The sequence below is a fragment of the Mobula birostris genome, chromosome 8 (genome assembly GCF_030028105.1).
Source record: "Mobula birostris isolate sMobBir1 chromosome 8, sMobBir1.hap1, whole genome shotgun sequence".
Taxonomy (NCBI): domain Eukaryota; kingdom Metazoa; phylum Chordata; class Chondrichthyes; order Myliobatiformes; family Myliobatidae; genus Mobula; species Mobula birostris.
Genome location: NC_092377.1, coordinates 67410508 through 67437820, shown reverse-complemented (window position 1 = coordinate 67437820; position 27313 = coordinate 67410508). Strand labels below are relative to the sequence as shown.

General features: G+C 42.0%; 1 long non-coding RNA gene across 1 annotated transcript; it reads left to right on the top strand.

Moving 5' to 3' along the window:
* The first annotated feature begins 3931 nt into the window (after positions 1–3931).
* On the top strand, positions 3932–27313 carry LOC140201365 (uncharacterized). The gene is made up of 3 exons (XR_011886845.1): positions 3932–4144; positions 24997–25058; positions 26998–27313. It is a non-coding gene; the product is annotated as an uncharacterized lncRNA (long non-coding RNA).

Below are 27313 nucleotides of genomic sequence, written 5' to 3'. Positions count from 1 at the left end.
TGGAGTTGTTAAAATACATGAGGACGGATAAGTCCCTGGGGCCTGATGGAATATTTCCCAGGCTGCTCCACGAGGCGAGGGAAGAGATTGCTAAGCCTCTGGCTAGGATCTTCATGTCCTCGTTGTCCACAGGAATGGTACCGAAGGATTGGAGAGAGGCGAATGTTGTCCCCTTGTTCAAAAAAAGGTAGTAGGGATAGTCCAGGTAATTATAGACCAGTGAGCCTTATGTCTGTGATGGGAAACTGTTGGAAAAGATTCTTAGAGATAGGATCTATGGGCATTTAGAGAATCATGGTCTGATCAGGGACAGTCAACATGGCTTTGTGAAGGGCAGATCATGACTAACAAGCCTGATAGATTTCTTTGAGGAGGTGACCAGGCACATAGATGAGGGTAGTGCAGTGGATGTGATCTACATGGATTTTAGTAAGGTATTTGACAAGGTTCCACACGGTAGGCTTATTCAGAAAGCCAGAAGGCATGGGATCCAGGGAAGTTTGGCCAGGTGGATTCAGAATTGGCTCACCTGCAGAAAGCAGATGGTCGTGGTGGAGGGAGTACATTTGGATTGGAGGATTGTGACTAGTGGTGTCCCACAAGGATCGGTTCTGGGACCTCTACTTTTCATGATTTTTATTAACGACCTGGATGTGGGGGTAGAAGGGTGGGTTGGCAAGTTTGCAGATGACACAAAGGTTGTTGGTGTTGTGGATAGTGTAGAGGATTGTCAAAGATTGCAGAGAGACATTGATAGGATACAGAAGTGGGCTGAGAAGTGGCAGATGGAGTTCAACCCAGAGAAGTGTGAGGTGGTACACTTTGGAAGGGCGAACTCCAAGGCAGAGTACAAAGTAAATGGCAGGATACTTGGTAGTGTGGAGGAGCAGAGGGATCTGGGGGTACATGTCCACAGATCCCTGAAAGCTACCTCACAGGTGGATAGGGTAGTTAAGAAAGCTTATGGGGTGTTAGCTTTCATAAGTCGAGAGATAGAGTTTAAGAGTCGTGGGGTAATGATGCGCTCTATAAAACTCTGGTTAGGCCACCCTTGGAGTACTGTGTCCAGTTCTGGTCACCTCACTATAGGAAGGATGTGGAAGCATTGGAAAGGATACAGAGGAGATTTACTAGAATGCTGCCTGCTTTAGAGAGTATGGATTATGACCAGAGATTAGGGAAGCTGGGGCTTTACTCTTTGGAGAGGAGGAGGATGAAAGGAGACATGATAGAAGTATACAAGATATTAAAAGGAATAGATAGAGTGGACAGCCAGCGCCTCTTCCCCAGGGCACCACTGCTCAGTACAAGAGGACATGGCTTTAAGGTAAGGGGTGGGAAGTTCAACGGGGATATTAAAGGAAGGTTTTTTTTACTCAGAGAGTGGTTGGTACATGGAATGCACTGCCTGAGTCAGTGGTGGAGGCAGATACACTAGTGAAATTTAAGAGACTGCTAGACAGGTATATGGAGGAATTTAAGGTGGGGGGTTATATGGGAGGTAGGGCACAACATTGTGGGTCGAAGGGACTGTACTGTGCTGTTCTATGTTCTGTGATTGATTGAAAATTATACAATAGTATTTGGCAAAAATAGGTGGAATTAGGAAAGTAAAAGGGCAAGAGGAATAAATCAGAAAACTTTGGAAATATTTGTTTGGCTAAACAGCATTTGTGGATAGGGAAACAGCTTAAGTTACAGGTTGGAGATCCTTATTCAGAAAAAGTGGAAATAGGACTATCATGACAACTGTCAGGTAGTTTGAAAGATCTAGCCAAAAATAGTTTCCATCGCCCAGGATTCAAGCGAGTAAAAGCATCCCCAGTCCAAACACAATCTGGCATATCTTTAACTCACCAGTGATTCGGGTGCACTCGTATTTCAATTTATCAATGCCTTTACCAATATTTGTTACACAAGAAATGGGAACTTGGGTAAAGGCAGAAAGTTTCTGAATGTTTTGATGACACTGTCCCTTTCTAATGATGAGTCTCTGAAATTAGCTGCTCTTTTACAGCACATTCAGCACAATAATCTGGGGCGAATTTCTTGGCAGGGGTGCTTCTGCATGAAATTGAGCTTCTTTAGAATAGTGCAGAAGATAAAGTACAAAGAATGAGACATTGTAGCAGAATAGGATGCCTCAGCCTATCAGGTTGATATCTGGTCTGTGTGCATGGGCCTACCAATTTTTTTTAATCAATGTTACTCTTGAAATCATTGATCATCTCCTTTTCTACCACCCTTGTCGTTATAGAGGCCTAGGTCATTACTATACATGGTGTTTTTAAAAAAGGTCCTTTCTCGCATACTACATTAAATCAATATGAGAATGAGATGAAGAATAAAATCAGTAAGGAATCAAAAGCTTAGGTTGGTGGATTGTATGGAGGTGGCGAAGTTCATGAGATCAGTTGGAAATCTAGCAGAGAAACTACAGATGGAGTTTAATTCAGACAAGTGTGAGATTATGCACATGGGAGGTTTTGTAAGAGGAAGGTATACAGTAAGTAGCAGGAGTCAGAGGAGCATTGAGGTACAAAGGGATATTAAGACGCAAGTCCAAAGCTCCTTGAAAATGGCAATGCATGTGAATAGCATGTGTAAAGCAAACAGCAAAGTCAGAGCTCCATTATAAATGTTGTCAGTCATGCTGCAGTAATAATAATTTGTTTGGGTCACATTTAAAGTGTTGTGTGCAGTTCTGGTTGGAAATTTATAGGAAGAATGTGGAAGTTTTGGAGGGTGTGCAGAAGAAATTCAATAGATCAGACAACCCCAGTAGGCGGACCGCGGGCCAGGTTCGGACAGCGAGAACCAAATGTCTGGACCACACCTGTCATAACATTTAAATAAAGCGTGCGCTGCTCTAATTTATTTTAACCTTATCCCGCACCAGACACTTGACCTACACCCCCGTAGAGCGCGCCCTCTACGGTCCTCGACTAGACAGCGGCATGCACCAGCTACCTGCCTGTCATCTAAGAAGCGAATCTGTAATCTAAACGATTTGTTACCAGCAGTAAGTCACGGACCCCAAACCAAGAACAACATGGCCTGAGTGAAAAAGCGCAAAGTCGACCAGGAAAACCGTCAGTTCAAATCTGACTGGACTGATCAGTTTTGTTTTATTTTACCAGACCATGCCAATGCTAAACCGACATGCTTAATATGCATGCAGTCCGTAGCTGTCTGCAAATCAGAAAATCTAAAGCGGCATTTCAACACTGTACATGCTGCCAGTTTTAATGCCAACTACCCTGCAAAATCAGATCAACGCAAACAAAAAATTGCAAATATAACATTATACAAGCACTCCATTTCTACTATCTGTAAGTCAACATCTGCACAAGAGAGCACAACAGCTGCATCATTGCATGTGTCATGGAATCTTGCCAAAGCTCAGAAGCCATTCACTGATGCTGAGTGGATGGCACGTTCTTTTTCTGTGTGACATCATGTCTCATCTAAATCAACTTAATCTCTAATTACAAGGCAACAACCACACTGTTGCGGACATGTACGAGGCGATTGAAGCTTTTCGGTCAAAGCTGAACCTTTTGGAGGAGAAATTCACAGGAGAAAGTTGCACTTTCCACGTCTGTGGGAGCATCGTGAGAAGAACGAAATGCGGGAGGATCCAGTGATGAAGGATTTCGTGACGAGCCTGGCAGAAAACTTCAGGGAACAATTTGAAAGCTCCCCTAAACTCTCAGGTGACATTCTCCTCTCCCTGAGACAGCTGTTCTCCATTTCGGCTGACAGCCAGTGGACTGCAGAGGCCAAAAGGCTGGTGCCTTCCATAGATGAGGCAGCTCTACAGCTGGAGGTCTTGGAAATGGGAACATTTGATTTGCTCAAAGCACAACACAAGGACATTGGGGTGAGTGACTTTTGGATCAACATGGTTCCCCAAGCTCAATTGAAAAACACGAGAGCTATTGCAATGCTCCTACTCACACTGTTCCCCTCCACGTACATATGTGAGTCATCATTTTCTTCAATGAACTCCATCAAGAACCAGGACAGAAACAGACTCTCCAATGCATATCTTGGCCAATACCTCAGGATTGCCACAACAGAATACAGGCCTGACATCAGAAGGATTGCCTCATCCCATCGCTGTCACTTCTCTCGCTGATTGGTGAGTGAATCAATTTATTTTTGTCCATTTGTCAATCTTATTGTGGTATAATAATATTACAATAACAATAATACTGATAATTTCATTTATAGCTATACTTCATACTTCAAATGCTACATAGCTTAATTAAAAAGAACAAATAGATTAAATAAGAGAACAGAAACAGTGAAAAAGGCAGCAGGTTTCCCCCGCCATCCAAAGGTAGAGCGTTCCTATGAAACGGTTCGTAAGCTGGAATGTCATAAAGTGAAGAAGCAGTTACCGTTTATTTATATGGGAAAAATTTGTGAGCGTTCGCAGACCCAAAAATAACCTACCAAATCATGCCAAATAACACATAAAACCTAAAATAACAGTAACATATAGTAAAAGCAGGAATGATATGATAAATACACAGCCTATATAAAGTAGAAATACTTTTCTGCAATCATTGCATTGTCCACCATAGCGAAAATCTCACGCAAGCACTCTTGGCAGAAACACTCTCTCCAGTAACCTTTAAGCTATGAAGCTGCCAAATCATACCAAATAACACATAGAAATACACAGCCTATATAAAGTAGAAATAATGTATGTACAGTGTAGTATCACTTACCGGAATCGAGAAGAAAGCACCGAGCACACTGACGATGGTGTGTTAGGCTGAGTCGTTGGAGGTTGGGGTGTTGGGACACTGGGGTGTCATCTCATCGGTGTTTGTTTCTATCAGGGCATGCAAGTCATCTTCTTCTATGTCTGCCTGCCTCGATGTCGAAGGTCGAGGTTCGTCGTCTGCTGTGGCTAATGTGAAAGGCTTGAAAAACGACATTATGCTTGACTGCTTCACCTCGCGCGTTTTTCTATCATTCGGTTCTTTGTAAGCACTCAAACCATCCTGCAAATATGCCCTAAACCTACATACCCTTTCAAAATTAAAGTCGTACTTTTCTGCAATCATGGTAGCATTGTCAATTGCAGCGAAACTCGCCCGCAGTTGCTTCACATTCAGTTCCTGGACAACTTCACTTCTGCATTCAGTTTCGATTGTTATCCTTTCCTCTTCCAGTTGCATCAGCTCTTCATCTATCAGTTCTTGGTCATGGGATGCCAAAACCTCTTCAACATCATCTTCGTCAACTTCCACAAGCCAAACTCACTTTGTCCTTACTTCGTTCACCACGATCAAAACGCTTAATTATGTCTAGTTTTACGTGAAGTGTAACACCCTTACGAACTCTTTTAGGCTTTTCCGATATCTTAGAACTCAACTTGCTAACGGATGCTCAAAATAAATCGGCACAAAGCACAGATGCTCACAGGCACGTGTTTAAGCAATGCCGGATAGAATGCAGTTCCGGGGGAGGAGCTTGGCTGCCTTTTTTCACACACTGCCTTTTTTTTTGTAACAGTGAAAACACCTTCTGTTAGCAAAAACAGGTAACTAATGTAGGTTTTTCGTAACAGCGAGGTTTCGTAAAGCGAACGTTCAAAAAACAGGGGACACCTTGTACTACTAAAACTCTTTGTGTGGAAGAGAAGTGGTGAAGGCTACCATGTTTACAGTGTGTGGTGTTTGTGTGTATTTTAATTCCCAGATGAGTTCTCAATGTGACAGCTGACAGTTGTGATACCTAGAGTTATAATTAAATGGTTGGTTTTGGACTTATTTTGTTTCAAGAATGCATTTTTTTTCTTGTGCGACCCACAACACAGGCTTTGAGAATCCGAGGCCTAAGTTACTACTACTACCACTACCACTACCACCACCACCACCACCACCACTACTACTGGTAATAGCAGCAACAACAACATCTGCCCATAAAGCAACTTACTGGTGCAATGAAAAAAATCCCTGGACATTTTGGCCCTTGGCTTGGCATGCTTGACATAACTTGGCCCTTGTGGAAAACTAATTGGGGAACCCTGCAATAGATGTTGTCTGGATCGGAATAGTTGAGGTATAAAGAGAATTTGGACATGCAAAGAGAGATGAGCGGTGAAAGGTGACCTGGTGTAAATTCCTGAATGCCATTGACAGGCAAAATGGGAGGAATGCCAGAGCATCAAAATGTCAAAAGGCAGAGGTTTAAAATGAGAGGCGCGGTAGAGTGCAAGTTTTGTTTTACACAGAGAGTTGTAGGTGCTTGGAATGCATTTGCCATAATGCGTAGATCAGCATTCTGAGATCAAGGGCTCCCAACATACTGTTGCCATCTTAAATGGAGGTAATTTAGTTTTCTTGTTTGTGGTCGTCCTGATGTTACGTAAGACCATAGGAAGAGCTGTAGGCCATGCAACACCTTCCTCACAATATTTAATCAGTTGTTGTTTGATGATTCCATTCATTCAGTTAACTTCTCCTGATGACTCTGGGTGACGTGGACAATGAAAAGACATTTCAATGTTCATCAATCAACAAACATTCTCAGTGAAATGTGTTCTCTGGTTTAAACTAAGATGGCAGGGGGATGGGAACCAGTTTGACAGAGCTGAGGATGAGCCAGCAGGTTTACAAGTAGATGATGGATGTAACATGAATGTAAGGAAGGACAAGCCAATAATTGGGTACAAATGCAGACAGAGAAAAGAGTTAGATTGTACCACAGAGGAAAAATTCATAAGGGTGAAGAATGCAGGACTGAAAGTGCTCTATTTAAATGCGCATAGCATTTAGAATAAGGTGGACGAACTCGTGGCACAATTAGAGACTGGTCAGTATGAGGTTGTGGGCATCACTGGGTCGTGGCTGAACGAAGACCATAGTTGGGATCAATGGATATACTTCCTATCGAAAGGGCAGACAGGAAGGCATAGGTGGTAGTGTGGCTCTGTTGGTAAGAGATGGAATTACATCTTTAGAAAGAAGTGACATAAGGTCAAAGAATGTTGAATCTTTGTGGGTGGAGTTAAGAAACTACAAGTGTTTAAAAAAAACTATTATGGAAATCATATATTGGCCTCCAAATAGCAGCCAAGATGTGGGGTTGAGTTTGCAAAGGGAGCTGGAAAAGTCATGTAATAAGAATAATGACACAATTCTGATGGGGGATTTCAATATGCAAGAGGATTGGGAAAATCAGGTTGGTGTCAGATCACAAGAGAGGGAATTTGTTGAATGCCTGTGAGATAGCTTTTTAGAGCAGCTTGTGCTTGAGCCTGCTCAGGGAAAGGCTGAATTAAATTGGGTGTTGTGTAATAACCCAGATCTTATCAGGGAGTTTCATGTAAAGGAACCCTTACAAAGCAGTGATCATAATATAAGACCGTAAGATATAAGAGCAGAAGTAGGCCATTCAACCCATCGAGTCTGCTCCGCCATTCAATAATGGGCTGATCCAATTTTTCCAATTATTCCCACTCCCCTGCCTTCTCCCCATACCCTTTGATGCCCTGGCTAATCAAGTCTATCTCTACCTTAAATGCATCCAATGACTTGGCCTCCACAGCTGCTTGTGGCAACAAATTCCACAGATTTACCAGAATCAGTATCAGGTTTAATATCACCGGCAAGTGACGTGAAATTTGTTAACTTAGTGGCAGCAGTTCAATGCAATACATAATCTAGCAGAGAAAAAAAAACAATAAATAACATTTAAAAAATAATAATAAATAAACAAGTAAATCAATTACGTATATTGAATAGATTTTAAAAAAACATGTAAAAACAGAAATACTGTATATTTTTTAAAATGTGAGGTAGTGTCCAAAGATTCAATGTCCATTTTGCAATCAGATGGCAGAGGGGAAGAAGCTGTTCCTGAATCACTGAGTGTGTGCCTTCAGGCTTCTGTACCCTCCTATCTGATGGTAACAGTGAGAAAAGGGCATGCCCTGGGTGCTGGAGGTCCTTAATAATGGGTGCTGCCTTTCTGAGACACCGCTCCCTGAAGATGTCCTGGGTACTTTGTAGGCGAGTACCCAAGATGGAGCTGACTAGATTTACAACCTTCTGCAGCTTCTTTTGGTCCTGTGCCAGTAGCCCCTCCATACCAGACAGTGATGCAGTCTGTCAGAATGCTCTCCACAGTACATTTATAGAAGTTTTTAAGTGTATTTGTTGACATGCCAAATCTCTTCAAACTCCTAATGAAGTATAGCCGCTGTCTTGCCTTCTTTATAACTACATCGATATGTTGGGCAACCCACATAAAATTTGCTGGTGAACGCAGCAGGCCAGGCAGCATCTGTAGGAAGAGGTGCAGTCGACGTTTCAGGCCGATTTGCCTGAAACGTCGACTGCACCTCTTCCTAGAGATGCTGCCTGGCCTGCTGCGTTCACCAGCAACTTTTATGTGTGTTGCTTGAATTTCCAGCATCTGCAGAATTCCTGTTGTTTTCGATATGTTGGTACCAGGTTAGATCCTCAGAGATCTTGACAGCCAGGAACTTGAAGCTGCTCACTCTCTCCACTTCAAATCCCTCGATGAGAATTGGTATGTGTTCCTTCATCTTACCCTTCCTGAAGTCCACAATCATCTCTTTCGTCTTACTGATGTTGAGTGCCAAGTTGTGCTATGGCACCACTCCACTGGTTGGCATATCTCAGTTCTGTAAGCCTTCTCGTCACCACCTGAGATTCTACCAGCAATGGTTGTATTGTCAGCAAATTTATAGATGGTATTTGAGCTATGCCTCGCCACATAGTCATGTGTATATGGAGCGTAGAGCAGTGGGCTAAGCACACACCCCTGAGGTGTACCAGTGTTGCTTGTCAGCGAGGAGGATATGTTATCACCAATCCGCACAGATTGTGGTCTTCTGGTGAGGAAGTTGAGGATCCAATTGCAGAGGGAGGTACAGAGGCCCAGGCTCTGCAACTTCCCAATCAGGATTGTGGGAATGATGGTATTAAATGCTGAGTTATAGTGGATGAAAAGCACCCTGACGTAGGTGTTTGTGTTGTCCAGGTGGTCTAAAGCCATGTGGAGAGCCATTGAGATTGCGTCTGCCGTTGACCTATTGTGGCGATAGGCAAATTGCAATGTGTCCAGTTCCTTGCTGAGGCAGGAGTTCAATCTAGTCATGACCAACCTCTCAAAGTATTTCATCACTGTTGATATGAGTGCTACCGAGTGATAGTCATTAAGGCAGTCCACATTATTCTTCTTAGGCACTGGTATAATTGTTGCCTTTTTGAAGCAAGTGGGAACTTCTGCTCGTAGCAGTGAGAGGTTGAAAATGTCCTTGAATACTCCCACTAGTTGGTTGGCACAGGTTTTCAGAGCCTTACCAGGTAATCCATCAGGCATTGAGTTCATTTGGTAGTGAAGCATCGCTGCCATTCATGCTATTGTGTTTCACTTTGTGGGAAGTAATGTCTTGCAGTTCCTGACAGAGTTGCCGTGCATCCGATGTCACCTCCAACCATGTTTGAAATTGTCTCTTTGCCCTTGAAATAGCCCTCCGCAAATCATACCTGGTTTTCTGGTACACCCTGGGTCACCAGACTTGAATGCCACAAATCTAGCCCCCAGCAGACGGTGTGCCTCCTGGTTCATCCACAGCTTTTGGTTGGGAACGTGCAGTAAGTCTTTGTAGGCAAACACTCATCCACACAGGTTTTAATGAAGTCAGTAACAACTGCAGCTGAGAATAAAAGGGGAAGACATAAAACAAGTACAGAATTTTTGCTACTTAGGAAGCTGGGTGACAACAGATGGCAGGTGCGACAAGGACATCAAAAGAAGAATAGGGATGGCAAAAGACACCTTTACGAGAATGACCAACACTAAACTAGGCATTGCAACCCGCCTCAGAGCACTGAAATGTTACGTTTATCCAGTTATGTTTTATGGCTTAGAATGTTGGACAATATCTAGTAACATGAGGAAGTGAATTGAAGCAGCAGAGATGTGGTTTTTGAGGAAGATGCGAAGAATATCATGGATGAAACGAATGTCTAACGAGGATGTCATTAACAGAGCAAGCACAAAAAGAGAAATGATGTATGAGATCGTGAAAAGGCAACGTGACTTCATTGGACAGCAATGTTGGAGACAGCAGTCAGAGAACTGGAAATGAATACCAATGAATTGATCCACTTGACCCGAAACAGGAGTGTGTGGGCCATGGCAGTCAAAGCTCAATCTGGGCATGGCACCTGATGATGATGATGATGAACAACGGCAGCATACTCATCCAGGTTCGAAGATGAATCCCTGAATGCAGTCCAGTCCACCGATTCAAAGCAGTCCTGTAGGCGCCCCTGTGCTTCCCTTGTCCGTACGATGGTGAAGGCATTAGGTGCACCGTTTCGTGCATGTTCATCCCATTGCTCAGATCGTCTAAATCCTGCTTGACATTGGCCTGAGGTGAAATGTAAACTGCTACCAAAGTGACCCCAGAGAACCCCAGTGGTAGGGGGTAAAAAGGATGGCAATTTACTACTAGATATTCCAGGTCTGGTGAGCAAAGTTAGGACAGCACTGATATATTTGTGCACCAAGAGGAGTTGATCATGAGGCATACTCCTCTGCCTCTGCTTTTGAGAGACTCTTCTGATCTAGCCTGATGGTGTATAGTAAACCTGTCGATCTGGATCGCTACATCCGGTACAGAAGGGGTTAACCAGGATTCCGTGAAACAAAGGCCACACGCAGTCCTAGTGTCCCTCTGATTCAGCACCCTAGCTCTGAGATCATCAATTTTGTTCACCAGAGACTGCATGTTCTCCAGCAGATAGTCGGTATAGGGAGTTAAAAAGCTCAGTTTCCTTAAATGCGCTCGTAACCCCGATCTACGCCCGCACTTCTTCCAAGGTGTCCTCCGTGGGCGCTTCCGACCACAATTGGTGTTGTTTCCGTCAGTTTTAAGCAGTGATTGTTCATTTAAATGCATTAAGGCGTCTTTGTTGACAGTACTGACCTTGGATGCAGTTGTGTTTTTTAGCTGTATCAGGCTGCAACTGGAATATTTAATTGTATCCGTTGAGAGTACTGCTGCCACTCGAGTCAGGCCTAGGTGCCCCGGAACCGTTCTCTGACTAAAGTAATTTCTCCACATCTCTGTTCTAAATGGACGTCCTGCAATCCTGAAGTGGTGCCTCTTGTCCTGGACTCCCTTACCATGGGAAATAACTTTGCCATATCTAATCTGTTCAGGCCTTTTAACATTCGGAATGTTTCTATGAGATCTCCCCTTGTTCTCCTGAACTCCAGGGAATACAGCCTAAAAGCTGCCAGGCGTTCCTCGTACGGTAGCTCTTTCATTCCTGGAATCATTCTCGTGAATCTTCTCTGAAGCTCTACAAAGTCAGTATATGCTTTCTAAAATAAAGAACCCAAAACTGCACACAATACTGCAGGTGTGTTCTCACAAGTGCCTCGTGGAGCCTCAACATCACATCCCTGCTCTTATATTCTACACCTCTAGAAATGATTGCCAATATTGCATTCGCCTTCTGCACCACCGACTCAACCTGGAAGTTAACCTTTAGGATATCCTGCACAAGGACTCCGAAGTCCCTTTGCATCTCTACATTTTGAATTCTCTCCCCATCTAAATAATAGTCTGCCCATTTATTTCTTCCACCAAAGTGCACGACCTTACACTTTCAAACATTGTATTTCATTTGCCACTTCTTTGCCCATTCCCCTAAACCATCTAAGTCTCTCTGATTCCTCAACACTACCTGTTCTTCCACCTATCTTTGTATCATTGGTAAACTTAGCCACAAATCCATTAATCCCGTAGTCCAAATCATTGACATACATCATAAAAAGCAGCAATCCAAACACTGATCTCTGTGGAAAATCCACTGGTAACTGATGGCCAGCCAGAATTGGGTCCCTTTATTTCCACTCTCTGTTTTCTGCCAATCAGCCAATGCTCCATCCATGCTAGTAACTTCCCTGTAATTCCATGGGCTCTCATCTTGTTAAGCAGCCTCATGTGCGACACCTTGTCAAAGGTCTTCTGAAAATCAAAGTACACCACATCTACTGCATCTCCTTTGTCTACCCTGCTTGTAATTTCCTCAAAAAACTGCAGTAGGTTAGTCAGGCAGGATTTTTCTTTCAGGAAACCATGCTGGCTTTGGCCTATCTTGTCATGTGCCTCCAGGTATTCCATAATCTCATCCCTAACATTCGATTCCAACATCTTCCCAACCACTAATGTCAGGCTAACAGCTCTATAACTTCCTTTCTGCTGCCTCCCACCCTTCTTAAATAGCAGAGTAACATTTGCAATTTTCCAGTCATCTGGTACAATGCCAGAATCTCTCAATTCTTGAAAGATCATTGTTAATACCTCCACAATCCTTCCAGCTACTTCCTTCAGAACCCAAGGGTGCATTCCATCAGGTCCAGGAGATTTATCCACTCTCAGACCATTAAGCTTCCTGAGCACCTTCTCAGTCGTAATTTTCACTGCACATACTTCACATCCCTGAAACGCTGGAATATCCGGTATACGGCAGATATCTTCCACTGTGAAAATTGATGCAAAATACGCATTCAGTTCCTCTGCCATCTCTCCGTCTCTCATTACAATATCTCCAGTGTTATTTTCTATTGGTCCTATATCTACCTACTTAAAAAAAAAAGCTTTTAGTATATTGTTTGATATTAGTTGCCAGCTTCCTTTCATAATTCATCTTCTCCTTCCTAATGACCTACTTAGTTTTCTTCTGTATGTTTTTAAAAGCTTCCCAATGCTCTGTCTTCCCACTAGCTTTGGCTTCCTTGTATGCCCTCTTTTTTGCTTTTACTTTGGCTCTTGTCAGCCATGGTAGTGTCCTTCTTCCACTGGAAAATTTCTTCTTATTTGGAATATAACTGTCTTGCACTCCCTTATTTTTCGCAGAAACTCCAGCCATTGCTGCTCTGCTGTCCTTTCTGCTAGTGTCTCTTTCCAGTCAACTTTGGCCAGTTCCCTTCTCATGCCATTGTAATTTCCTTTATTCCACTGAAATACTGATACATTGGAATTTAGTTTCTCCTTTTCAAATTTCAAAGTGAACGCGATCATATTGTGATCACTGTTCCCTAAGGGTTCCTTAACCTTAAGCTCTCTTATCATCTCCAGATCATTGCACAATAACCAATCTAGCACAGCTAGTGGGCTCAACAACAAGCTGTTCTAAAAAGACATTGTACAAATTCTCTCTTGAAGTCCAGTACTGGCCTGGTTTTCACAATCCACTTTCCTGTTAAAATCCCCAATGATTATCATGACATTGCCCTTCTGACACACCTTTTCTATCACCTGCTGTAATCTGTAATTTGTAATCCTCATCCCTGCTACTGTTTGGAGGCCTGTATAGATTGGTATAGAAAGGGTCATTTTACCTTTGCAACCCACCGAGACTCTACACCTTCTGATCCTATGTAATCCCTTTCTAATGACTTAATATTACTTCTTATACACAGGGCCAGACCACCCCCTCTGCCAACTAACCTATCTTTCTGATACACTGTATATCCTTACATGTTCAGATCCCAATGGCTACCATCCTTGAGCCAAGTTTCAGAGATGGCCACAATGTCATACTTGCCAATCTGTAGCTGAATTTCAAAATTGACAATTTTATTTCTTATGCTGCCTGCATTCAAATATAACACTTTCAGTCCAGTATTTGTTGCTTTCTGTTTTAACTGCACCACGCTTCTATTGTACTGTAAATCATCCCACTCACTGTGATTATGCCTCATCTGCCTGTCCTTTCTATCATCTCTGTTCCATGCTACCTTTGATTTATTTGTTTCCCCCTTCTTCAGCCCTATTACTCCGGTTCCCATCCCCCGACCAAATTAGTTTAAACCCTCCCTAACAGTTATGGAATTGAAAAACTTACTGATTTAATCAATGACACTTATGAGACTGGAATAATACCAGAAGAGATGAAAAAAATCAGTATTTATCACTCTTTCCTAAAAAACCTGGAGCAATAGAATGTGAATTACATAGGACCATAAGTTTAATGAGTCATATCACCAAGATACTTCTGAGAATTTTGATGACAGGAGCTAAAGGTAAGATACAAGCTGAAATAGGTAAAGAACAATGTGGTTTTGTGAAAGACAAAGGTACAAGAAATGCAATATTGATGTTAAGGATACTATCAGAACGAGCTATTCAAGTGCAAAAAGATTTGTTTGTTTAATCAACTGCACAAAAGCATTTGATAAATTGAAGCACAATAAGTTATTTGAAATATTACAAGAAATCTAGATCTAGATTGGAAAGACCTCTGCCTCAGCAGAAATCTGTACTAGGAACAAACTGCCGTTGTAAGAATAGATGGAGAAGTGAGTCAGTTTACGAAAATCAAGAGAGGCGTTAGACAAGGGTGTGTTTTCTCCCCTGATTTGTTTAATGTGTACAGTGAAACAATATTATAAAAAAATAAGAGACATCTTGGGAATCAAAGTTGGTGGTGAAAACATCAATAATTTCAGATTTGCCGATGACACTGTGCTAATTGCAAGTATGGAGGAAGAACTACAAAACTTAATTGATATAGTTGTTGAAGAAAGTGCAAAAATGGGTCTATCTATCAACTGCAAAAAGACAGAATGTATAGTGATATCCATAAACAAGGAGAATCCTACCTGTGGGCTGAAAATAAATGGGGAAGACATAAAACAAGTACAGAACTTTTGCTACTTGGGAAGCTGGGTGACATCAGATGGCAGGTGCAACATGGACATCAAAAGAAGATTAGAGATAGCAAAAGACACCTTGATGTGAATGAAGAGTACACTGACCAACACTAAACTAGGCATGACAACTCGCCTCAGAGTACTGAAATGTTACGTTTATCCGGTTATGTTATATGGCTCGGAATGTTGGACAGTATCTAGTAACACGAGGAAACAAATTGAAGCAGCAGAGATGTTTTTGAACATCATGGACAAAACGAACATCTAACAAGGGTGTCATGAACAGAGCAAGCACAAAAAGAGAAATAATGTATGAGATCATGAAAAGGCAACATGACTTCATTGGACATGTGATTAGGAAAGAGGAGTTAGAATGCACAGTAATTATGGAAGAAATTGAATGGAAGAAAGCAAAAGGAAGGCAAAGACAAATAATGGAGACAGCAGCCAGAGATCTGGAAATAAATACCAATGAATTGATCCATTTGACCCAAAACAGGAGTGTGTGGGTGTCACGTGACCGGCAACAATGAATATCAAATTGAGACAGGTTATATTAAACAAACACAAGCATTCATTGAATTCTGCTCAACAATAGCGGAAAATATATTCAAACGACTAACTTAACCGGAAGTTAACTGCTGTACGGCAACTTTGGAACAGTTCTTAAAAGGGTAAATGCAAAAACAGTTCTTAAAGTGGTAGAGTCCAAGTGATTTCATAGACGCGATGTTTCTGCTGTTTCTGTCTAAAGGATTCACGACGAAAGAAATAAACAGCTTAAAAGGAATTGACCTTTTTCCTGGCAAGCGAACCCTGCACGAACTTCCTTGCTCTTTTGGCAGGAGTTATCTCAGACGCAGGTCACTACTTCTTGACCGAAGACTCAATAAGGTCGATCCTTTATGAAACTGCCGAACGACACCAACTTTTCTCAATCCTTCAGGTCCCGTACTTCAATAAAGGTCTTCACTCTCTGATACTAAATTGCAAAGGTAAAACTAAAACAAAAACCTGGCAGATATTGTCGAAACTGCCAGCACAGAGGTTATACCTTAAAATAGAAAGTGAAACTCCGGTTTAAAAGCGAACTGCGTCGTAACAGAGTAACACACGGAGCAAACAGCAACTCAACTGAGACTAAACTGCGTCACATCAGGGGTCTCCCTTTTACACTTGTTGTGAACATGTCCACACGTGACCTCACTTCGGCAGGAAATTGCATCATCCTCATAAGACAGTCACAAGGTATGTAACAGTGGGCCATGGCAGTCAAAGCTCAAACTGGGCCTGGCACCTGATGATGATGATGAACAGTTCTGTTAAACCAGCCTGCTAGGGTATTGGACCTCTTTGGGTTCGGGTGTTACCCGTCTTTTTTGTACAGGTCTTACCTCCCCAGAAGAGGCCCCAATGATCCAGGAACCCGAAGCCCTGCTTCCTACACCGGTCTCGCAGCCTGCATTAATAAGCCTGATCATGCTATTTTTGCGCTCGTTAGCATGTGGCACAGGCAGCAATCCTGAGATTATTACTACCCTGGTGGTCCTGCTTTTCAGTTTCCTACCCAACTCCCTGCAATCTCTCTTCAGGACCTCCTTCCTTTTTCTACCAACGTCATTGGTACCAACGTGTACCAAGACTTCTGGCTGTTCACTGTCTCCCTTCAGAACACTCTGCACCCGATCTGAGACATCCTATACCCTGGCACCTGGGAGGCAACACACCACATGGGTATCTCTATCAGGCTGACAAAACCTCTGACTGTTCCCCTCACTGTGGAATTTCCTATGACTACCGCATTCCTCATCTTCTCTCCTTCTGCACCATGAAACCAGGCTCAGTGCCAGAGACCCAATCGCCCTAGTTGTCTTCTGTCAGGTCACCCCCCCCCCCCCAACAGCATCCAAAATGAGATAATGATTACTGAAAGGGATGACTACAGGGGTGCTCTCTACTGTCTGAGCTCTTCCCTTCCCCTCCCTGACAGTCACCCACTTGTCTAATTCTTGCAGCCTCGGGGTGACTAACTCCCTGTAGCTCCTCTCTATCTCCTGTTCACTCTCCCTAATAAGCTGTAGGTCACCAAGCCGCAGCTCCAGATCCCTAACACGCTCTCTCAGGAGCTGCAAGCTTGGTGCGCCTGGTGCAGATGTGGCCATCCGGGAGACTGGAAGATTCCCAGGATTCCCACATCTGACACCCAGAGCAAAGCACTAACCCAGCAGACATGTTCTCTATTCCACAAAAAATGCAAGGAAAAAATGAAGTCCACATACCCACTTACCTCGCCAAACCCTGAATGAACCAAAGCCCTAGCACTCTGACTCAGACCTCTCCCTCGATAACCATTCTGCTAGGCAGTGTCTTCCTTTTATGCCTGAACCTTCCTTGTTCTCCAACACATGATTGGTGCTTCCGTTATAGCTGAGTTCCCACGAAGCTTTCCTCTTTTAAACTTTGCTCTCGGACCTGTGCACCACCTCCTCTCTCAGAGCTCTCCAACTTGGGATTGGTGTGCCAGTTATGATTGAATTCTTACTGCAGTTTGAGAGGGAGAAGTATAAGTCACATGCATCAGTATTGCAATGGAATTAAGGGAATTATAGAGGCATGAGAGAGAAGCTTGCCCAAGTGTATTGGAGAAGGATACTGGCGGGGATGACAGCAGAGGAGAGATGGCTGCAGTTTTTAGGAATAGTTTGCAAGCACAGGATAGATATGTCCTGCAGAAGAAGTAGTTCTCAAATGGCAGAGGTTGGCAAATGTGGCTGACAAAGGAAGTTAAGGACTGCATAAGAGCCAAGGAAAGGACATATAAGATAGCAAAAGTAAGTGGAAAATTGGATGATTGAGAAGCTTTTAAAATCCAACAAAAGGCAACTAAAAAGGCTATAAGAAGGGAAAAGAGGAAATATGAGAGCAAACTAACTAATAATTTATGGTGGCATCCGTTAGTCTCGCAAGACCATGGATCTGCGCCTGGAAAGTCTTGCTTCAGTCTGTGTTGATAGAGCAGCATCTGTTGTGGCTGCAGAGGCCCACACGGGAGTGACAGTCTCGGCTGCAGTGACTGCACTTGAAGGCACTATCCTCCAGTGTTGTCTTGGTGCTGTTTTTCCAACAAGTGCGCTTTTCTTCAGCAGCAAGCCTCAGCTTCTCTTCTCTTTTTAGACCTCTGCGTAATTCCAGCCTCCAGTGAGAGCCATTGCTTACGATGTCCTGCCACCTCTCGATGTTCATTTTCAGTGAAATATAAAGCAGGATACCACAAGTGAAATATAAAGCAGGATACCACTTTTGGAACGTTCGCTTTACGAAACTTCACTGTTACAAAAGACCTACATTAGTACCCTGTTTTCACTTTCAGAAGGTGTTTTCACTGTTATGAAGAAAGGCAGCATGTGGTAAAAAATCAGCACGTGAAAAAATCAGCGCACAATAAAAGGCAGTGCGCGCTCCGAGCAGCGGCTCTGCCCCGGATTTGGAATGGCATTGCTTAAACACGTTGCATTGAGCAGCCATTAGCAAGATGAGTTCTAAGGTGTCGGAAAAGCCTGAAACAGTAAGGGTGTTACACTTAGTGTAAAACTAGACATAATTAAGCATTTCGATCGTGGTGAACGAAGCAAGGACAAAGTGAGTTTGGCTTGTGGAAGTTGACGGAGATGATGTTGAAGAGGTTTTGGCATCCCATGACCAAGAACTGATAGATGAAGAGCTGAAGCAGTTGGAAGAGGAAAGGATAACAATCAAAACCGAATGCAACCGAATGCAGAAAGTGAAGCAACTGCGTGAGATTTTCGCTGCAATGATAAAGTACGACTTTAATTTTGAAACAGTACGTAGGTTTAGGGTATATTTGCTGGATGGTTTGAGTACTTACAAATAACTGTATGATAGAAAAATGCGCGAGGCTCAGCAGTCAAGCAAGCCTTCCACATCAGCCACAGCAGACGACGAACCTCAACCTTCGACATCAAGGCGGGCAGTCATAGGAGAAGATGAGCTGCCTGCCCTGATCGATGATGAGATGACACCCCCGTGTCCCACCACCCCAACGTCCGGGCCCCGGACAGATACTGTACCGATTCACGAAGAGCGCAGCGGTAGCCGGGAGGCACACAGCACATCTTTAAGAAAAAAGCCGAAATAAACATGCTAATTAATTAGGTGCCGCCTAGCACGTAATTGTCGGCCCAGATCAGAGGCGATGCAATCGGCAATCACCTCTGATCTGTGCCAACATTTACGTGTCTGAAAAGAGGATGCTGTCCAAGTTGCATGCCATCTTGGACAATGTCTCCCATCCACTTCATAATGTACTGGGTGAGCACAGGAGTACATTCAGCCAGAGATTCATTCCTCCGAGATGCAACACAGAGCATCATAGGAAGTCATTCCTGCCTGTGGCCATCAAACTTTACAACTCCTCCCTTGGAGGGTCAGACACCCTGAGCCAATAGGCCGGTCCTGGACTTATTTCCTAGCACAATTTACCTATTACTATTTATCTATTTATGGTTTTATTACTGTTTATATTTATGGGCAACTGTAACGAAAACCAGTTTCCCCCGGGATCAAAAAAGTATGACTATGACTACTACTACTATACTTTGTGTTATTTGGCATGATTTGGTAGGTTATTTTTGGGTCTGCGAACGCTCACAATATTTTCCCATATAAATAAATGGTAATTGCTTCTTCACTTTACGGCATTTCAGCTTACGAATCATTTCATAGGAACGCTCTACCTTCGGATGGCGGGGGAAACCTGTATATAAAGAGTAAAAGGGAGGTGAGAGTTGATATTGGACCACTGGAAAATGATGCTGGTGAGGTAGTGATGGGGGACAAAGAAATGGCAGATTAACTAAATGGGTACTTTGCAACAGTCTTCACTGTGGAAGACTCTAGCAGTGTGCCAGAGGTCAGTGAGTGTCAGGGAGAAGGAGGAGTGCCATTGCTATTACAAAGGAAAGTGTGCTAGGCAAACTGAAAGGTCTTAAGGTGGATGTGTCTCCTGGACCAGGTGGACTACATCCCAGAGTCCTGATAGAGGTTGCTGAAGAGATAACAAATGCATTGGTCATGCTTTTTCAAGAATCATTTGATTCTGGCGTGGTTCTGGAGGTGTAGAAGATTGCAAATGTCACTCCACTCTTTAAGATGGGAGGAAGGTAAAAGAAAGGAAATTATAGGCCAGTTAGCCTAACCTCAGTAGTTGGAAAAGTGTGGAGTCTATTATTAAGGATGATGTTTTGGGGTACTTGGAGACTAATGATAAAGTAAGTCAAAGTCAGCATGGTTTCTATAAAGAGAAATCTTGCCTGACAAATTTGTTAGAGTTTTTCGAGAAAGTAACAAGCAGGGTGGACAAAGGAGAGGCAGTGGATGCCATTTACCTGGATTTTCAGAAGGCATTTGATAAGGTGCCACACATGAGGCTGCTTAACAAGATAAAATCATATGGGGTACAGGAAAGATACTGGCACGGGTAGTGGAATGGCTGACAGGCAGGAGGCAAGAGGCAGTGAGTGGGAATAATAAAAGGCCTTTTCTGGTTGACTGCCAGAAGTTGGTATTGGGACCGCTACTTTTCAGATTGTTTGTCAATGATTTGGATAATAGAATTGATGGCTTTGTGGCAAAGTTTGCAGATGATACGAAGATAGCTGGAGGTGTAGGTAGTGCTGAGGAAGCAATACAATTGCAGCAGGACTTAGATAAGTTGGAAGAACAGGCAAAAAAGTGGCAGATGGAATACAGTATTGAAAAATGTATGATAATGCATTTTGGTAAAAGGAACAATAGTGCAGACTGTTATCTAAATGTGGAAAAATTTCAAACGTCAGAGGTGCTGAGGGACTTAGGAGTCCTTGAGCAAGAGTCCCAGAAGATTAATTTATAGGTTGAGACTGTGGTAAAGAAGGCAACTGCAATGTTGGCATTTGTTTTGGGGGAAATAGAATATAAAAGCAAAGAGATAATGCTGAACCTTTATAAGACACTAGTCAGACCACACTTGGAGTATTGTCAACAGTTTTGGGCCCCATATCTCAGAAAGCATATATTGTCGTTGGAGAGAGTCCAGAGAAGGTTCACAAGGATGATTCTGGGAATGAAGGGGTTAACATGTCAGGACCATTTGGCAGCTTTGGGCCTATACTCACTGGAATTTAGAAGAATGTGGGGGGATCTCATTGAATGTTGAAAGGATTAGAAAGGGTGGATGTGGAGAGGATGTTCCCTATGGTGGGGGTATCCAGAACTTAGAGGGTAGAACCTTTTAGAACAGAGAGTAATGAATCTATGGTATGCTCTGTGGAGGCAAAGTCCATGGGTATACTTAAAGCAGAAGCTGATCATTTCCTGATCAGTCAGGGCATCAAAGGATATGGTAAGAAGGCAGGTGTATGGGGTTGAGTCGGATCTGGATGGAATGGCAGTTCTACTCCTGTGACTTATGGTCTTATGGAGTTGCTGTGATATGGTGAACTATGATCTTTGACCAGAGTTTTTGCTGTGTGTGTGGCAGTGGCTTTCTTTGCTGGAGTAGCTTCCACTATTGCCAGTGCATCTGAGTATCCTTGATACTTTGGTAAAGAATTATAGTCTACCTGTAATTGTAAAAATGGATCAGGAGGGACAGGAGCAAATAATTGTGGTAGCTTTTTTGCTACTCCAGGATTTGGTTTCTGGCACGTCATGCACCTTTCAAACGTTTGTTGAGCTTGAGCCTTGAACTTCAGATTCCAGCACCAATGGGAGAAGCTATTGATTATCTTTTGCACTCCAATGTGTCCTAGAGCTTGCGTCTCTCAAATATCTTCTATGTTCATCTGATACAGAGTTCAACTTTGCTTCCATAATTTCAGTTGTTGGCTTCACTGTATTTGATCTTTTACTCCTTCGTATGCTGCCCTTTCTTGCAATTTCATCAGCAAATACATTTCCACAGCTTTCCATTGTGGTCATTTTAGAATGGCTTTCACATTTTAATACAGCATCTTCTGACAGCAGCTGTATGACATCCAGAAGTTCTTGTACTAGTTGCCCATTTTTCATTTGGGTAACTACAGCTGTAAGAAATCCTCTGTCTCCATAAATTTTGAAAATGATGAACAACTCCAAAAGCATATTGAGAATCAGTGTAGATATCAGCTGATCTTCCTTCTGCCAATTTACAGGCTTTGGTTAAAGCTTTTAGTTCTGCCTGTTGTACAGAGGTACCAGGAACCATTCTTTCTGATGCCAGCATTTAAGTCCAGAGCAACCACGAGAATTCCCCCCTCAATCATTGAGGAGCCATCAGTGTTCAGACCTTTGTCAGAGTAATAACTAACATGATACCATCGGACTCCATGTTGTTGAGTTAAGGCTGCCATCATGTATTTATCATAGACATACAGGGTAAATGGTTTACCTGTATCAGGGATTCTTAATGCAGGTAAAATACACAGTGTCACCTTTAACATTTGAAATGCTTTCTGTTGTTTTCCATTAGGAGTCACAGGGTTGTCTGAGCATTTACTGCCCTTCAGTATATTGTTGAGTGCTTGAGCATTAACTGATGGATCTGCCACAAGCAGATCCATCAATGGTTTCATCTTCAGTCCTGTGTGCCTTCACTCCCTACGTCTTTATTGGAGCAAGCTGTGACATAGCTGTCAATCTTGCTGTTCTATAAGTGTTATTCTCATCTGAGGTGCTAGCGACCACTGTAGAGTCCATGTCACCCTGTTATTCTTGGGAGTTCAGATGGTATCACTGTCTCAGGAGACTATTCGATATGAGCTGTAGCTCCTCAGCCGTAGTTTCAGAAGTAGATGCTTCCCAGGGTTGGACATCAGTGTCACCAGCAGGACTGCCTACTTGAAGTCGAGGCTGTGGTTTTCCATTTTGTTTTTGAACTCTGAACAATGCATTTCAATTGAATTACGGTATTATTCTTTCACTCGTTCGGTTAATGCAAAGATGTGCATGTTGAACGTTTTACTGTCCATCATGCTGTCTTTGTAGTTTATCGCAAGTTTTGTTTTTCTTTTGATTAGTAAAAGACTTGTCCCGATAACTCTTTCAATCACTCACACATTCAATCAAACTGATCACGTGGTCTTACTTCTAAATCAGAAGCAGGCATTTTCTTGATACTTACTATCATCTAGGAGCCACGTTTCATTAGATTCAACATCAATGGATATATTCTGTCAGGATCCTCTCATTAACCTTATCAAACCGGTGGTTTTATTCAAGTAAGAGCTCAAACCTCAGTTAGCTGTTCCCATGTAACTGGAGATTCTGTAGTTGGTTTCACAACGTTGACCATTATTTTGATTCGATCTTAATTTGTACATACCTTTTGTTACTTTGACTGTGATCTCAAAGTAATAATAGTTTGCAGCTGAAATTTTAATAGGTTGACCAGCAGCCCAAATGTAATTCTTTTTTCCCCGTGCTCTGCTAGCTTGCATGTATTTAAGTTTTCTCAAGCACTCCACCGTCTTCCACAAATTTATTATCCTTTTATCTGCGCTCCACTGCTTATACGAATTTAAGTTTTGATACTCTACTGGTTTCTCACATGGCTCTACCAGGTTGTGTTTCCTTTTTACAGATCTGTTTTTAAAATAGCAATGTAGCAGTTCCTCGCTTCTAAATCCAAACCAATGAGGTATAGGCCAGAGCTACATTTTCTCTCAGGCAATTTGGAACATAGGAGTAATTTCTTTCTGCTTTTGTTGCTTGCTAAAAAGTCCACTTTGTCTGGGCAATTCTTCCAAGTTCTAAATCTCTGTATTTGTCCTACTGTTGGATTTGTTGGATTCTGCTGTTTAAATCCAAGGTTCTTTTAAAAGTCAGGAAAGAAGCACAAAACTTGTTGCTTTACGATGATTTTATTAAGAATTATAGAATAAGGGAAATTCAACAGACAGTGACAAAGGTCAACAAAGCAAAGAGAGCAGGACGAAGAATAAAAGATGGTGCCTCGCATAGAACAGCCATTTTTATACTACAGGGGTAAGGAAAATTCCATTCAAATCTATAGATAAGAATTAACCAATTAGATTATGAGGACACTCAGTCCTCGTTTATTGTCATTTAGAAATGCATGCATTAAATTATGATACAATGTTCCTCCGGTATGATATAGTCATAGTCACACTTTATTGATCCCAAGGGAAATTGGGTTTCGTTACAGTTGCACCAACCAAGAATAGAGTATAAATATAGCAATATAAAACCATAAATAATGTTATTTATGTATTATTAAATATGTAAATTATGCCACAGAAACACAGAAATGTCACAGAAACACAAAACAGTCCAAGACTAAAACTGACAAAAACCACATAATTATAACATATAGTTACAACAGTGCAAAGCAATACTGTAAGTTGATAAGAGCAGACCATGGGCACGGTAAAAAAAAAAGTCTCAAAGTCCCGGTAGCCCATCATCTCATGCAGACAGTAAAAGGAAGAAACTCTCCCTGCCATGAGCTTCCAGTGCCGCAAACTTGCCAATGCAGCATCCTGGAAGCACCTGACCACAGTCCGACTCTGAGTCCGTCCAAAAACTTTGAACCTCCGACACCGAGCACGGAGCACCTTCTCTACCGAGCGCTTCGACCCCAGCCCTGGCCGCCAAGCAACAGACAAAGCCGAGGATTCGGGCCTTCCCCTCCGGAGATTTCGGATCACACAAAACAGCGAAACAGGCATTCCAGAAGTTTCACCAGATGTTCCTCCATGCTCTCACGTCTGCCTCTATCAAATCAGAATTGTGCACGGCCTCCTACTTGACAGATTACAGATATTCATCACTGGAGAGGCTGCACACGCTGCGTCGTGCCGCCATCTTCTCCTCCTCCAATTAGAAAGCTATTTTTCAATACTGCAGTACCCTTAACCAATGAGAAAAAACTTATTTAAGTAATGCAGAATAAAGAAACTTTCAGAACATTTCAGAATTATACTCTGTTTTGCCACAAGAGACATATTGAACTGTTACATGCATATAAGAACTGCTTAAAATACAAGCAGATAATTAATTGTTCAACCACAAAGAAAATAACAATTAAACAGTCTAATCTAAGAAATAAGCAATCAGATCCATCACCATTGTTACAGAAAATAAATCGGATTCTTTTACATGGAACAAATGTGTTTAACTTTTTTCCTTTGGATAGGGTGTGATTTAAAAAAAATGTTCCCTCTACTTCTGAAGGGTGTCAGCCTGAAATGTCGACTGTGCTCTTTTCCATAGATGCTGCCTGGCCTGCTGGGTTCCTCCAGCATTTTGTGTGTGTTCCTCCGCTTCATTGTTGGGTAAGATTGATTTCATTTTTGGTTTTGCTTTATATTATGAAATGCGGAAGCTAGGAATAAATTATCTAATTTTAATCTCTACAGATAGATGGAACAGGGATGAGAATAGAAACTATCGAGGCAAATAGAAAATTTGCCTTCTGAAATCCCAACTATGTTTTTGTTTATTTATACTTAATATGTCTACCATTTGGCTTCTCTGACTCTTGTGGTTGATAGGAATATGAGAAAACTCTTGCTTGGACCTTTTTTGAACCTTTTGTAACAGCATGCGTCAGTGAGTAAGTGAGAAATCGCTTTTCCTTTGAAATCAATATTTTCAGGATATACCTTTCAATTCCCCTGCTGAGGTTGTATTGAGCTTTAAGAACTTGTGCTTTATCACTGAGTCAAACAAATATGAACATGTTTGTATGTTGTTATCATAGAATGAGGAGTTCAAAATATGGTGCTTCCCTGCATAAAGAGTGTACATTCAGGAGTCAGTTTCAGAATACAGAGTGTCAGCATGTATGATTGTGATGAGGAGAAATCTCTTTATGCAGAAGATTAGGAAACTTCGGAATTCACGTTCAGGACTCAGTCCTTGAATTATTTCAAAGTGAAGGTCAGTAGATTCCGACATAAAGGAAGCCCAAGGAAAATATGGAAATATAGCTAAAGGTCAGCCTTGAACTTGAATTCTGAACCAGGCTCAAAGGGTCAAATAGCTAGCTAAGGAGCCTATTTCATGTGCTGATGATAAAATCTTGTGCCAAATGCAGACACAATCAAGGGTGCTAATTGTTTTTATTTCAATTTCCTCTGCAGGGTTAAGTACTTTTCTCTCAATAGATGACCAATAAAATCACACTTTCCAAAATGTCAGCAGGGGAATTGTAGGGACATGAGACGTGCAGATTTCAAAAATGTGATTTCTTTGAGCCGTCAATTGTAGATCATTTTTATTTTAAAATACTCTATACATTAAAATAAACTTCATTCAGATATTGTGTGTGTTGGTAAACAGGTGTACTGCTTGTATTATTGATTTCCAGAAATAAAAAGATCATCTTTACCTTCAGTGAGTGGACTGGAAACTGTTAGAATCTTGCAATATATTTGTTTTGTTGAACCTGGTGCTAAAAGGAAAGCTGCTCAACAGCTGTAAATTTTAAAGGTGTTGTCTGAGAAAGATTGGTAATCACTGTAGTTCTGTTCCCTCTTCCCAATTTCGAATTTAACTTTACAGGATAGACTGAAAAATGTTCTTTTAGTACTGATGTAAGGATACCTTAAATTAACTTGTTTAAGCATCCACACATTTCTCAGCAACACACATAAAAGTTGCTGGCGAACGCAGCAGGCCAGGCAGCATCTCTAGGAAGAGGTGCAGTTGACGTTTCAGGCCGAGACCCTTCGTCAGGACTAACCAACGAAGTCCTGACGAAGGGTCTCGGCCTGAAACGTCGACTGCACCTCTTCCTAGAGATGCTGCCTGGCCTGCTGCGTTCACCAGCAACTTTTATGTGTGTTGCTTGAATTTCCAGCATCTGCAGAATTCCGGTTGTTTGTACACATTTCTCAGTACAAGTCTGCAGCACAGAACTTATTGAATGTATTTAATATCAGATACAACCATGTGTATGGCCCATACCAGGTGGTATGTGAGGGAAGGGTAATCAAAAGTATAAACACAATTTTATGCAACTCACAAAAGGATTAGTGGTATTTTAGCAGATATTCAATATAATGTCCATTTCACATGAATGAACAAATGCAAAATCCAAAGATTTAAAGCCACAAATAATACAAAGCCGTAGCATTTAGCTTGACTAATGCTAATTTTATAGGAAGTTGTTTAAATGTTCATGTTTTGTCTCTTGTCTTTTACCAAGTTTTTTTTAAAATAATAGACTTCCAATTTTATTGATTACTCCTGTACTTATTCTTCCCACAGAGTGCTTTTCTCTGCATTTCTAGAATAAGCCAGAAACATTGTGAAATGTCTTTCCAATCATCATGAATATAAGTACTTAGAGGAGAAGGATGTTCTACAGATATTGCAGCTCTGTTGAAAAAAGGAAACCACCACAGCAGAAAACCATTCCACAATGATGAATTTTAGCATTAAATTCTCAGTAGGTCATTTTTCAGATTAGGGCACTGAGTTTTTCAATATATGTACCTGTATGCTTAAGGTTTCACTTTGAAAATGAAGTGGAATGAAAATGTGTGGAAGAGATTCCTGTTCTCATGCTTGCACTCAAAAATAT